At 30.5% G+C, this 13,435-nt stretch overlaps 1 long non-coding RNA gene across 1 annotated transcript; it reads right to left on the reverse strand.

Moving 5' to 3' along the window:
* Positions 1-325: 325 nt before the first annotated feature.
* Positions 326-12,917, reverse strand: LOC133187218 (uncharacterized). The gene is made up of 2 exons (XR_009721150.1): positions 12,536-12,917; positions 326-412 (listed from the first exon to the last, which is right to left on the reverse strand). It is a non-coding gene; the product is annotated as an uncharacterized LOC133187218 (long non-coding RNA).
* Between the last annotated feature and the right edge of the window lie 518 nt (positions 12,918-13,435).

Raw genomic sequence — 13,435 nt, forward strand, 5'->3', positions numbered from 1 at the left:
ATAACTTGCATCTGTAACGTTTGACGCAGAACTTTACGTTTAATAGAAAAGAATAGACTTTTTATTTTGAATCGTCTTTCTAGATGCTTAACCGCATCCGCTTCATACATGTATGTGCTGAAATACAAAGCAAATCTGACAAAGTTGTCTCTATACATGTAACTGTAATATACATGAGCCACGTCTACATGTAAAATGTCACATAATTATCTGTTATAGATGGCGACTAACAACGATGACTTTTGAATATTTTTGATTTTAATGACTCGGGCGCTTTTGTACCATGACTCACGAAGATCAAAGGTAACATATAACCTCAATAACATTACTGTTCATTGTTTATGAATTCCTTTACAAGATCATTTGCATAAACACAAAAGTGGAACCCGGGGTCGTCATAAGCTGTTCTGTCCTGAAATGAGAATTTCAAAGTATAATTGCTTCATTTTCAATATCTATGTGCAGATATGATAGAAAAGATATACTTTGGATGCACTATATTGGGATAAAATATAATGTAAGATAAAATTTACATTTAATAAGGTTGGTCTTCAAAATTAAACTTTTCACTATTGCAAATAATGTGTATAAATGAATAAATTATAATAAAAAATAAATAAATGAATAAGCAAAATAAAAGGATAATGCATTTTGATCAAGTTTAAGTTAGTTTCAAATCTCAAGAAAAAAGTAAAAGTACACAATTCCCTATATTGGGAGAAAAATATTAATTTTCCACGTAATGATGCTTTGCAATACGGCAAAGGTGCAGATATACATGTAATTAGAAAACGTTATTCATCAAGAAAAGGATATAGTCTGAATACCTATCATACATTCCAGCATATCAAAGAGGATTTCTGGGTGAAATTTTACAGGATATTTATTCTCTTATCTAGCTTTTGAACCCGTGTATTGGGAATACGTCCCTCTCGATGAACAAAATATGGACGGGGGCTGCACTCAATTTCATACATCCAGCTGGCATCCTAATACAAAGTCTTACAAACAATTTAAAATCTGCAATACATCTTTTGTGTTATGAAAGAGGAACAGAGCTTAATATGTGATTGTGACAATACTTTTTTCTCATTATCACTGTTATCCAATTATAGCAATAAATAATTATTGATTTATATTATTGCATATTAGCAAGTTAATAATAACGACATATATCTGAGCTATTTTAAAATCTTTGAATCTTTGTTATTTAAGATGACAAAAAATAAAGAGTAACACCCACGATAGATTTCCTAGAACATAGAGCGATTACGCCAGAGACTGGTACATGTGAGCAAATGTCAAGCAAAGTATATATTTTAAGTGATAGCGTGATTACTTGAACGCGACGTACCTGGCAATGTCATCTATATTTTTGGAAAATGCTCCAATTTTTTGTGAAAGATTTTTGGTTTTAATTTGATAATAATGATAAATACAGTGCTGGTATAGTATTGTATTTATCATTGTTATCTAATAATAATAATAATAATAATAATACAGTGCCTATATAGTCTGTACGTCTTCAAACAAAAGCAAACTTGATTAAACAAAATTTTTCTGTAACCTTTAACTACTTTGATAGTTTTTCTGCAGTATTATGTTAGCCCTTACCCTTCAGTCCATTCATGAAAAGTAAGACTACATTGAATATGACAAAAACTAAAAAAAATAATATCACTTCTGATCATCAGTATTTGAGAAACTGACACGCAGATTAAAATTATTGTAAATACCAATATATACCATACTGGGAGTTCACGGGAATAAGTATTAATAATATGCGGTACATGTATTACTATCAGCAAATCATATACTGATCAAAATTTGCTTTGGTTTGCTTCTCATGATTAACAGCAGTGAAGGAGACACTTAGAGCTGTACGATACAGGAACATTTAAGAGGAGTGGCATTAATCAAATATGGATGCTAAATACTACAAAGAACTTTTAGTTTGAAATCAAAAAAAATATGCCAAAATCAAAAGCATCAGAATAACTTTCTTCTCAACGCTTTCTCAACCATTCCTCACCAGAAATTAAAACCATGCTTTTTGGCATCATAGAAATCCGCTTCTTCAATTAATATGAAACTCGAAAATATTCATTTTCTGCAAAATTAACTCTATATCTGAATTCTCAGGGGTACTGATTGTGCAAAATTAGCCAAATTGTTTTTTTTATGTTTACAAAAGAAAAATTTGTTATTTTAAAAAAAAAACCTTTTTTAATAAAGAAGTCTCTTCACATGACCTTCAGTTTGATATTTAGGTATATCGACTACGTTCTGGCAATTAACAATATTCATTTTTATTCAAACAATGACACGATATTTTCCAAAGAACTCGAAATAAAAGGCACCACAAAATCTAACACATCTGTTTCATATTTTATTTTGTTTGTTTGTACGTTGTTTAACGTCCCTCTCGAAAATTTTTCACTCATATGGAGAAGCCACCACTTGCCGGTGGAGAGCTATAAATTTTGTCCTATACTCGGCACTTAGGGCCATTGAGTAGTGAGGGATCTTTTTCGTGGCAGCACCTACTGCGACACGGGACCTCGGTTTATACGGTCTCATCCGAAGGACCGGTCTCCACGTCCCACAGTGCGATTCGAACCCGCAACGGAAGTATCAACCCCTTATTCCGCGACTCTAGAGCGAACGCTCTAACCACTGCACCACGCGGGCGACGTTTCATATTTCAATGTTTTACTAGAAATAGACATTGTTGGCAGGCCCGTAGAACGGGGGTGAGGGTTGGGTCAGGAGGGGTCAGACCCCCACTTTTACCGAGTACAGCATTTTTCTATAGTATTTTTTTCTTTATATGCTGGTTGCATCCCCCCCCCCCTCCACCACCTTTTGTTGCAGTAAGGTCGATCACTGTCAAATTCCAGGATTTGTAGACAATTCATTACGTTTTTTTGCTTGTTAGATTTTTTTGGGAAGTTGCCCCCCCCCCCCACTTTTGAAACCGTTGATACGGGCCTGTCGTTAGGTCGAATATTGATGTTGTGTTTAGTACAAACCATAAGACCACTTTTTCAATACTGATATGTCTACAGATTACCCTGTTTACCCGATCACGAAAAAAGAATCACAGCGGCTAACTCCACCGCGTCACCTGTTCCTACCTGTGATGTTTCCAGAGGGTCCGCGTTTGATCTGCTCCCGATTTGTAGTGTTAGACTTCTGATGATGATTAATGTTCGTTATCCTCACATTTCATGCATGTCTTACTGACTTACATTCATCTTTGACATTCTTTAAAAATGGGTACAATTACTTAACACCCCAGTAAATCTCTGAGTTTTTAACAAATGATTTCTTTCTAAGAGAAACTATCTCCTAGACCACGCTTGGTGCTATTTTATGTGCCTTTTTTTCTTAAGGTCACTCAACAAATATATGTGTATCTACATTCTGTTGAAAATATAAATTGCATTGATAATATCCTCACAGCTTCTTATACACAATAATAATCCTCAAAGAAAGCATTTAATGGAAATGATATAATGATAACTGAGTCGATGAATATAATCACTGACTAAAATTCCTTCCTGAATGTTTTTTTCAGTCTTCTCCACTTTTCACTGAATGAAAGGCATTTACTAGAGTACCATAAGTAGAGGCATTTACCAATGGGATTTTCCCCATCTCTGATATTTCCTGACCTTAATTTAATAGAAGCTAAATCTTGGTAGGGAAATATTTACTGATCTGTACATTGTGGATTTTAGAAAATCATGAAAAGATTTTTGGGGAAAAGAGTCTTATTGAACGTGAGCTGATACATGTAGTTCTGAAAAATATGTATGTTTGAGTATGTTTGGAAAACCCATTAAAAGTAAAATCCTATTTCATTCATTTATGAACTCTTATCTTCTTTTCCTGATATTGATAATTTAACTTAAAAAGTGTATTTTCATACCATCCTCAAATATATAGCATTTAATCACAGTTTACTTTAAAATTTCATAATAACTAATTTCAGGCCCGTTGCATTGTTTCAATAGTGGGGAGACAACCTTTAAAAAAATTAGACAAGCAAAATAAAAAAAAAAACATTCTTGAGTGTCCAGCTCATAGAATTTGCCAGTGTTCGACCTTTGAGCAACAAAACGTGGGGTGGGGTAGGGGGGACCAGCATTTAAATGAAAATTTACTTACCCAAGATACTGTAATCGAGAAAAGTGCCCCCCCCCCCTGCGTTATACGGGCCTGAATTCATGCACAGCTAGACTCCAGTCTTTGACCAAGTCAAAATTTTTGTCATTCATAAAATGAATATTTATTATCAACTGACACTTGAAAATTAAAATATTATCAGAAAGAAACAAAATTATATTTAATAACATTTCAAAATTTATGTTTTTCTTAAATACAACTCTAAGACAATGTTCAAATCCTGACTAAAAAGTCTAAAACTGCTTTATGGTCCTACGTAGCTGGGGCCATATTGTTTTGTCATGAAATTTGAGGTTACTTGAAAGTGAAAGTTAATGTTTCATTTTTTTTTTTTGCAAATGCAGAAAAGTGATAAAAATATCAAATACTAAATAAGTGCCCATTTCATTTAAACAATATACATGAATATTTGATTATTTGAATATTTGATTAATTAAGCACCTCAAAATAAGATCGTATTGATGAGATAGAATTGGATAAAAATATTAGATTTTGGATTTTCTGATAAATGTTATTGTAATTCAAATATAGATATTTGTTCCGATATCTGCCTGGGACCTATCAAACAATAATTCTGAATGTGATAAAATTTGTCGAATCAGGTAAAAAAAATTATAGATTATAATAAATTTTGGAATTCATTATAAAAATATCTTGAAATTATTTTAACGAATTTGATCTATTAGTACGAATTTAATCTGTTATAAGAAATTTGTACAATTCTTTTTAACAGATTCTAAAATTCGATATAATCGAGTTAATTTGAATAAACAAAATGAAAAATTCATATTTTCAAATACTAAATTATTTTTTCATCGTATTTCTTTTTTAGGATAACAGACTGCAGATTATGTGAGATCAAATTTAAATAATTTATGATTTTAATCTTAGAAATTCATTTTAACTGTGTAATTAAATTTTGTAACAATGTGCCGAGTGAGACGGCCATTTGCATAAAGACATCGTCAATGTTATCAATATTTTTGGTTTTTATATCAAATTGGAAATATCAATAACATTTTTTTTCATAATTTGCTGTAAAAATACTGTATGAATTCGTTTTCACGATTAGTCTCCGTTATAACGAATCTAATTAGATTTCATGTACAATATTGAAAGTTTTTAAAATTGTTTAATTTGTTCTCTCCAAATACAATCTGTTAAGGTCAGACGATACGTTCCTCAAATATCTGTTTTGCATATCTTCGTACTATATGGAAAATATTCAAAATTTTAATTACCTTCTGATTTCTAAACCGATTTCTGATTGTCTTTAAAAAATTGAAACACTAAAAAATGTGATATTGGCAAATTAAGTTTTTTCCAAAAGGATTTTATAGGAAACATCACCCTCTGGTATCTTGCACAAATGCCTGGTAAGGTACCTCAATTTTTTGCGAGCAAACATGTTAAAGTAGCAATACTTCAATGACAAAATCTTAGAAAAAATTATATATTATTGAGGAACGTATCATCTGTCCTTAACATAGACTGTATGGAAATCTGTCAAAACAGATTTCTTTTTACAATTTGAAATTATGAAAAATAAAATTCGCTTATTAAAATTCAATTCGATACAACGAATTTTAGAATCTGTCCTCTGTCTTCTTGATCAACATTAACTTTTTGCGGGGTGACAATTTCACACGTTACCCTCAAACCATGTACTAAAAGTGCATTCAAACTGTTCGCGGAAAAAAATATTTTCATTCCAATACTGATAATTAATGAACGCTTGGTGAGAATTTTTAGGGCACTGATAAAACAGGATTTCGCCTTTTCCTATACACTTAAGAAAACGAGTCGGGAAAAATTCTATGGTTCTGGTAACAGTTGTAATTTGATTACCTAAAAATAAAAAAGGCAGGGAAAAAATAATATCATGACACTACTTTTACACTAGGACTTTTCGTGTTCGACTTTAATGTAGAATTTTTTCTGTTAATATTTTCTTCTATAAAATATGCCTCTGAACTCCACGATTCCTGATCACGTCCTTTAAAAGAAATAATTGCTTTCTAACGATTAATAATAACGATTTTTATTCAAAAATCTCTGTAAATCCAGAAGCAAAATTTCTCTCAGAAAACTAAACACTTGAAATATTGGAAGTAGAAAAGAATAAGGGTACTTAGTATTTCACAGATTTACATGATATGTGCTGCATTTTGTTTTGGTATATACATCTAATGAGAAAAATCTATCAATAGAAATAACAATCAATGATCCTGTTGCAGCAGTCATAGACGGAAACAGTGTTAGTAGAAGCCTTCAAATCATAACATAATTGCATCAAGAGTTGAGCAACATAGAGTCATTTTCTATGTATTGGTAGCGGTAGCCTATTGGTAGGGCGTTCGCTTCGTAATCGAGAGGTTCTGGGTTCGATTCTCATTCCCGGACGCGCGTCAAACCTTGGACGTTTAATATATGTAGTGACTCGCCAAGCGCCCGTTACTAGCAATGAAAGTTAGTCACGGGTCTTTCAGATGAGATCTTAAAACAGAGGTCCCTTGTCATAGTTGGCGTTGGCAAGATCCCTCAATGCTACGGCCGTAGGCGCCATGCATGGGTTAAAATTTGTAGCACTTCACCTACAGTGGGTGACATCTCTATCTGAGTGATAAATTCTCGAATGGGGCGTTAAACAACATATAATCAATCAATCTATTGATTGGTATATTGGTATTTTTTTTTTTATAAAATGTTTAAATTGTCCACAAAAGATTATGGCACTGAATGACAAAATCAGGAACATGAAGAAAACTTATTTTAGACTCTAGTCAAATTTTCATTAATTAATAAAATGAATGTTTATTTAAAAAAAATAGCAACATGAAAATGAAAAAAAAATTATAATAACATTTCAGATTTTATACGTTTTCTATAATAAAACTCTAGGACAGTGTGAAAATTCTGACTTTAAGTCTAAAACTGCTTCAGGATCCTGAGGCCTAAACTGATGATCTAACCGAAATTCTTGAGAGGATTGGAAAATTAAACATAGGAGGTTTTCAATAGACGTTTCTTTTTGGAAATTCTTTAGATTAAATTTTGGAAGGAAAATCTGGTGTAATGTCACCATTGGACATTCTATTTAAAATCTTATTTTACTTTACCTTTTGTGTTACTAACAAAACTGAATCTATTATTCGGAGAAATTAAAATTTTACAGAAGGAATAACTTTATGGGATATGTGGATTTTTTTTCAGAGGATGTTTAGTGACATTTATATGCTGGGTGATTCAGCAGTGAGTAATGAGGAAAACTCTTAATTATTTGTGAGGGCTTTCTCCGTTGCAATTCCATATTTTTGTCATTTGTAATAAACAAAAATGACGTAAAACAGTAGCATACTAAAACGCAGAAAACTTTTAAACCATTTTTTTTTTCATTTTATTTTTTTTTTTTATTTTTGGTGCAAAAAGTACACAGATATGAAAAACAAACAAACAAACGGTTGAATTAGTTAAGATTCCTCCCATGATAAATAATCACACTTTTGAGGTCGTTCTAGTGTTTAGTAAACCTGAAAAAGGAAATCTAATAGGGCCCCGCCAACGGACGGAAAGACGTTAGATTATCGACCGTGTAATGGGTCCAGTGACCGCAGTGTTGTTTATGCCGATACACAGTCTGCTGGTGCTATAGAAGGCCACAAATATTTCGCCTTTCTGGTTTGATGGGAGTCACTGTCTCACTGGAAACAATTCGCTTTGAAGACTGTTCTAATTAGCATATCTAATCAATGATTCATCGAAAAATCAAAGAACACAAAAAATCAGTGATGTAGATTTCAGTGATTTATATTGCAATCTTTGAAAGAAAGTTCTATATTGATCAGGAATGGTTACCTATCTTTTTTTTCTGGTAACATTTTAAAAGATGCAGGGTCGTTAATATGTCATCAAAGATTTACTATTATATGCCATCTATATATCAGAATTTGGTTTGAAATCTCTGAAGCTCCTATAGTAACTAATTACAATCCTTAATTGTTTAATACGTTCTTAAGAACAGGTTGCATCATGTATTAGTGAAACGCAAAGCTTATGTAAAGGTGATAAACTCAGACTGAGAACATGAACATTAATCTGACCAAAAAAAAAAAAAAAAAAAAAAAAAAAAAAAAAAAATATATATATATATATATATATATATATATATAGTTAAAGAATATGAGTATTTCATTACATTTTTCAACAGTGAAATAATGATTTATTTATAGAATAAAAGTAATATTCTGTCACAGTGTGAAAGGATACCAAAGTGATATTCTGTCACAGCGTGAAAGGATATCAAAGTAAGTCAAAAATAATTTCTGACCTGTCATAAGATAGCGATAGTAACTAAACCATTTTGATTAAGACTAAAACTGCCAATTTCCTCCTAAATATGTTGCTAAAATCCATGTTCCAATGCTTTCAATCTCGCAATTGCTAAGCTATGCATATGACGCCTCAACCGCTCAACTATGACGTCACAGCCTATGACACTGTGTAAGAAAAGACAAAGGCAAAGGGAAAATGAATGAAAATATAATATACAGAAAATTCAGTGTTTTGTCGCTAGATACGGATTTTATTTCACTTGTGAGACAGGATTTACATGTATTTTTAAATATTTTCAGTCGCACAGAAGGGGAAATGGTCTGTTTTTAGATTATCAAATTTTGATTATCGTGAATATTTTATGTCACTTGAATGTGATTGTCTTCTCTTTCCAGATTTACCCGTAACTATTCAGGGCAGTGGGTTCTTCTTTCCATCGACTGTAATATTACTATTTACCAGGTATTTTACAGGAATGATAAAGAATGTGATAAATACCCCTGCATTACCGTGGAGAAATGGTACAAGACTAGGTCTCAGGATCATAACGCAGATTTAAACTTAAGTCAGAAGGACTACATGATGTACATGCACGTATGACAAGAGTCAATTTTGGCCCCCACAAATAAACATTTTTTAAATGTGATTCAGGTGTGTTAATTTTTTTTATGTAAAATAGTTTATATCGGAGATATTTTCAATACATTTGTCTCATTTATATGCAGGCTGTAATGACGTCAGAAATGTTGCTATTTTTACAATCCAATTAAAATGGAACAAAAATGTGCCTTTTTCTTAATATTTTCCTTTAGAAAACACAGAGTGCAGCTTTGAACAAACAATTTTTTTCTGTCAGTAATTAGTCCTGGATAGATACATCTTAGGTGAAAATTGTTCAAGTCTGCATTCATTATTTTCTGAAAGAAAAATGCTTGAAATAAATAATTTTATACAAATTTTGCTAAAATGGCGGGAAAATGTGTACTTCGTGATGTCATATTTCTATATAAATTATTTATAGCATTTTGATCAAATGGAAAATAACGAATAAACGTCACGCGATTAGCTGCATGAACAAAGTAAACTTATATATAAAGTCAGAATATCGATATTCATTTTAGAGTGCCATTTGAGACATTCATTTAGTTTTTTTTTTGCACTATCTAAGAGTTTAATCATAGAAAATAAATAAAATCTAAAATGTTTTACTTTCATGTTGTTAATTTGAATTTTAAGAATTGGTTTGTAAAAAATGTTCATTTCATTTTGACTAAGTCTAAGACTGTTTCATGATCCTGGACAGTCAGATTTCTTTTCATTCAGACAGATAACCATCGCATGGACACACTGTACGCACGTATTTGTGCAAGAAACGTGTTATCAATATTTAAGGTTTTTCATAAATACTGCGATACAGTCGATATATATATATATATATATATATATATATATATATATATATATATATATATATATATATATATATATATATATATATATATATATATATATATATAAAATTATTATTATTTTTATTAATTATAGCCTTAAGAGAAAAATTAATATGCTGAAAAATATCTAGTCATTATTCAATTTATTTTATTAATTCAAAATACAATATACATATTCTGAAAATGGGGCCTACGACAGAAGTAAGATATTTTGACTATATTAAATATTTGTTATATGGTATATAATTTTATTTAATAACCTTAATAGAAAATTCATATAGAATTCGATTAAATCAAGTGGAATGTTTTATAGACGTTCTGGTATTTCTAATTGAAATAAAACAAAAATAGTCTGATAACCTTAATTACTGTAGATTTCTTTGTGCAGACGATAAATGAAAGAAAACTTCCTATTCACATTGTATTCTGAATTAATAAAAAATTAAAATCATGACTTGATATTTTTCAGCATGTTAATATATTTAGATAATTCTATTTTTAAATGGGATCTAAGTAAGGATCTTCTAGTAAATAAAATCGGTTTAATGATATAATTAATCCATTTATTATAATAAACTATGTGATACAATTTTCCAGCACCATTTTATAGGTCATACAACAGTAAAATATCTAGTTTGTCAAAAATTCAATTCTACCGTTCGAAAGATTATTAAAAAAAATCCACAATACAGATCCGACTCAGACAATGTGTCCGACAGCTGGCTCTCTGCATATTGCCTTATTCGCTAACCTAGCTGTAGACACACGTATACTAGTTAAGGTTAGAAGGTTATTTAGGTTTATATTAGATAACACACATGTAAATATCTAAATTCGCATATATTTACCATGAACATCAAAGGCTTACTAATAATCAAGCAACTAATACTGACTAAGAGGAAAAGAGTTAGATCTTATTATAGGATTGCATACCATAATTATCAAATCACAGTAAAATGTTGACCTCTCGCCTATCAGTTTGACCTTGTACATGTATATCTATCTGTTATTGTCGGTATTTGTAAATTAATTATTAAAAGAAAAGAATGTAAATGAAATTGAAACATTTATACAATGACTCTATAATATTCACTGAAGATTATAAAAAAAAATATTTTGTTGATAAATCCATGAATACGAATTAAAAATAATTTAAAATGTGACTGCCTTGAAATCTAACTTCTGGTCTCTTGTCCCGGTAATCTGATATTTGTTAATATTTAACATGACCAGTCCCACCAGCTGTGCTCGTTCTAGATTTCCTGCTTGAATTTGGATAGAAATTTGAACACTTGGAGGTAATTGATTCCTCTCAAAACATTTTCGGTGTTTTGTTTAAAATGTACTTTTAAACCCTTTTAAGGATGGTTTTTTCATAAGCGTCGTAAGATGTAATACAACATTTTTTTTTCTCCATTTGATAAACCCCCTGTGCTTTTCTAAACAGTTGCCAAGATATTAATCAGTATTTAACACTTGTTTATAAAAAGATAAAAAAAATGTATTGAAAATCAGACTGATAAAAATAAAAAAAAAAATCCTTGTGTTTTGATAATTGCATCTAATTATTTTGTCGTTTTGTTTTATATATTTAAAACACAGCGGGCAATCAAATAATATAAAAAGGAAAGAAAATCAAAAGAAGATAAAAGGTAAATAAAAAGTAAATAAAATCTTTTTCATCTTAGCTCAGCAAAGTAAACAATTTACCTTTACTCCTTTGATCAGAGGTATTAATTTCCAATATTTAGACAGTTATAATCTAAAACACTACATATAAAAACCAATATTGTTTTTTATCCTTTTATTACATGTCAAAACAAACAAGTTAGGACCTTGGGTTATTTTAACAACAGGGTTAGCAATAATAATCATTCCATAAAATCATGTACAGAAGTGTTGAACTACAAATTGATATCATTTACCCCTGGTTCTCTCAGGGTATAGAAAGCCTATCGTGGTTAAATTCTATCTAAGCTTCCGTAATCTTGCTCTCAATGTTGACTTCTGGGAAGATAAAATCAAAAGCCATAAATGTCATCTATAATGAAACAGTTTCCATAATAAATCTAAATTTACTGACATAATTATGACTATTATAAAGATTTCACAGGTTTGAAGTCCCTTTTTTGGATTTTCATAATTTCTGTTAGATTTATTTATAATATCCCATATCTATGCATATTTATTTCACGGAAGCTACGAACAATTGCCCAGCAAAGACTATATTACATTATTTAGATATAAAATATGTCTTTATTTTGCTAGTATAATAATTTCCATAAGAACAAATTTACAGCATTTGTGGTAAAATCGATGAATGGCTATGTTTTGAATTGCATTCTTAAGAGCTTTTGCGACTGAATCGATTTCACATCTCATTGTCAATAAGTGATCATAAATAAATCAAATTATATTTAATTCTGAAATTAAATATATTTTTTTCTCTTATTAGAGTGACCAATGTAATAAAGAAAACATATTGCGACTGCTACACGCAGATTTGTCTGATGCATTTTAACTTCACCGACCCAAATACAAAAAAGCACCCCAATACTCACAGACAATAGGATAAAAACCAAATCAGTGATTCCCTCCCAGAGAGCGGGGGATAATCAGTTGAATCTGCCTCCCTGTCATTTTGTGAGAAAATGATGAGAAAAGTGTACACGACCTGGCTGAGTTTGTGTTTCCAATTATTCTCTCACATCACATTGCGTTCCTTTAGGAATCCCGGAGATCTCGCTACCTCCAAAGCTTTGCCGGCTGCAGGAAGGTCTTAACAAACTGGAATTTATTTTGTCTTCGTTTGAAGCTTACATCCACTGTGTAACTATTTTGCACAACAGAATGGGTGAAGATGAATGATAGAGATAATTATGCTAAGGGGTGAATCTTTAATTCATCTGATGTAATTTTTCTCAATTCATAAACAAAATGAACGGTCGTAGAATTAAGATCAATCGATGAATTTGGTTTTACATGCCATATTGTTGATTCCCAAATTATGATATAGTAGCATTGAATTTTAAAAATATTAAAAAGAAATTAATAGAATAATAAAAATTAAAATCCTTCAATAAAATAACTGAAAAAGGGATTATAAACTTGTAAACAGATATGAGAACTAGAGTACACGTAATTGTAAGGTATAGTGATGACTTCATTCTGAAATTTGAAGCATACTTTTTAACAATATATTCGATTTTGTTTTGTATTGCCTTGTTAAATTTCTTTTTAGAGCTTATTGTATAAATTCTTTCATTGTTTCCTACGGCATTTAATAAATATTTTATTGTCCAGGAAGAGAATAATGCCAGTTGCAACTGTCATTATTATAGTAATTCACACATTATAGCAACGTTTAAAAAGTAAAATATATATATATATATATATATATATATATATATATATATATATATATATATATATATATATATATATATATATATATATATATA

The sequence above is a fragment of the Saccostrea echinata genome, unplaced genomic scaffold (assembly GCF_033153115.1).
Source record: "Saccostrea echinata isolate AGI-Se365-2 ecotype Australia unplaced genomic scaffold, CSIRO_AGI_Sech_v1 ptg000014l, whole genome shotgun sequence".
In the NCBI taxonomy this organism is placed as follows: domain Eukaryota; kingdom Metazoa; phylum Mollusca; class Bivalvia; order Ostreida; family Ostreidae; genus Saccostrea; species Saccostrea echinata.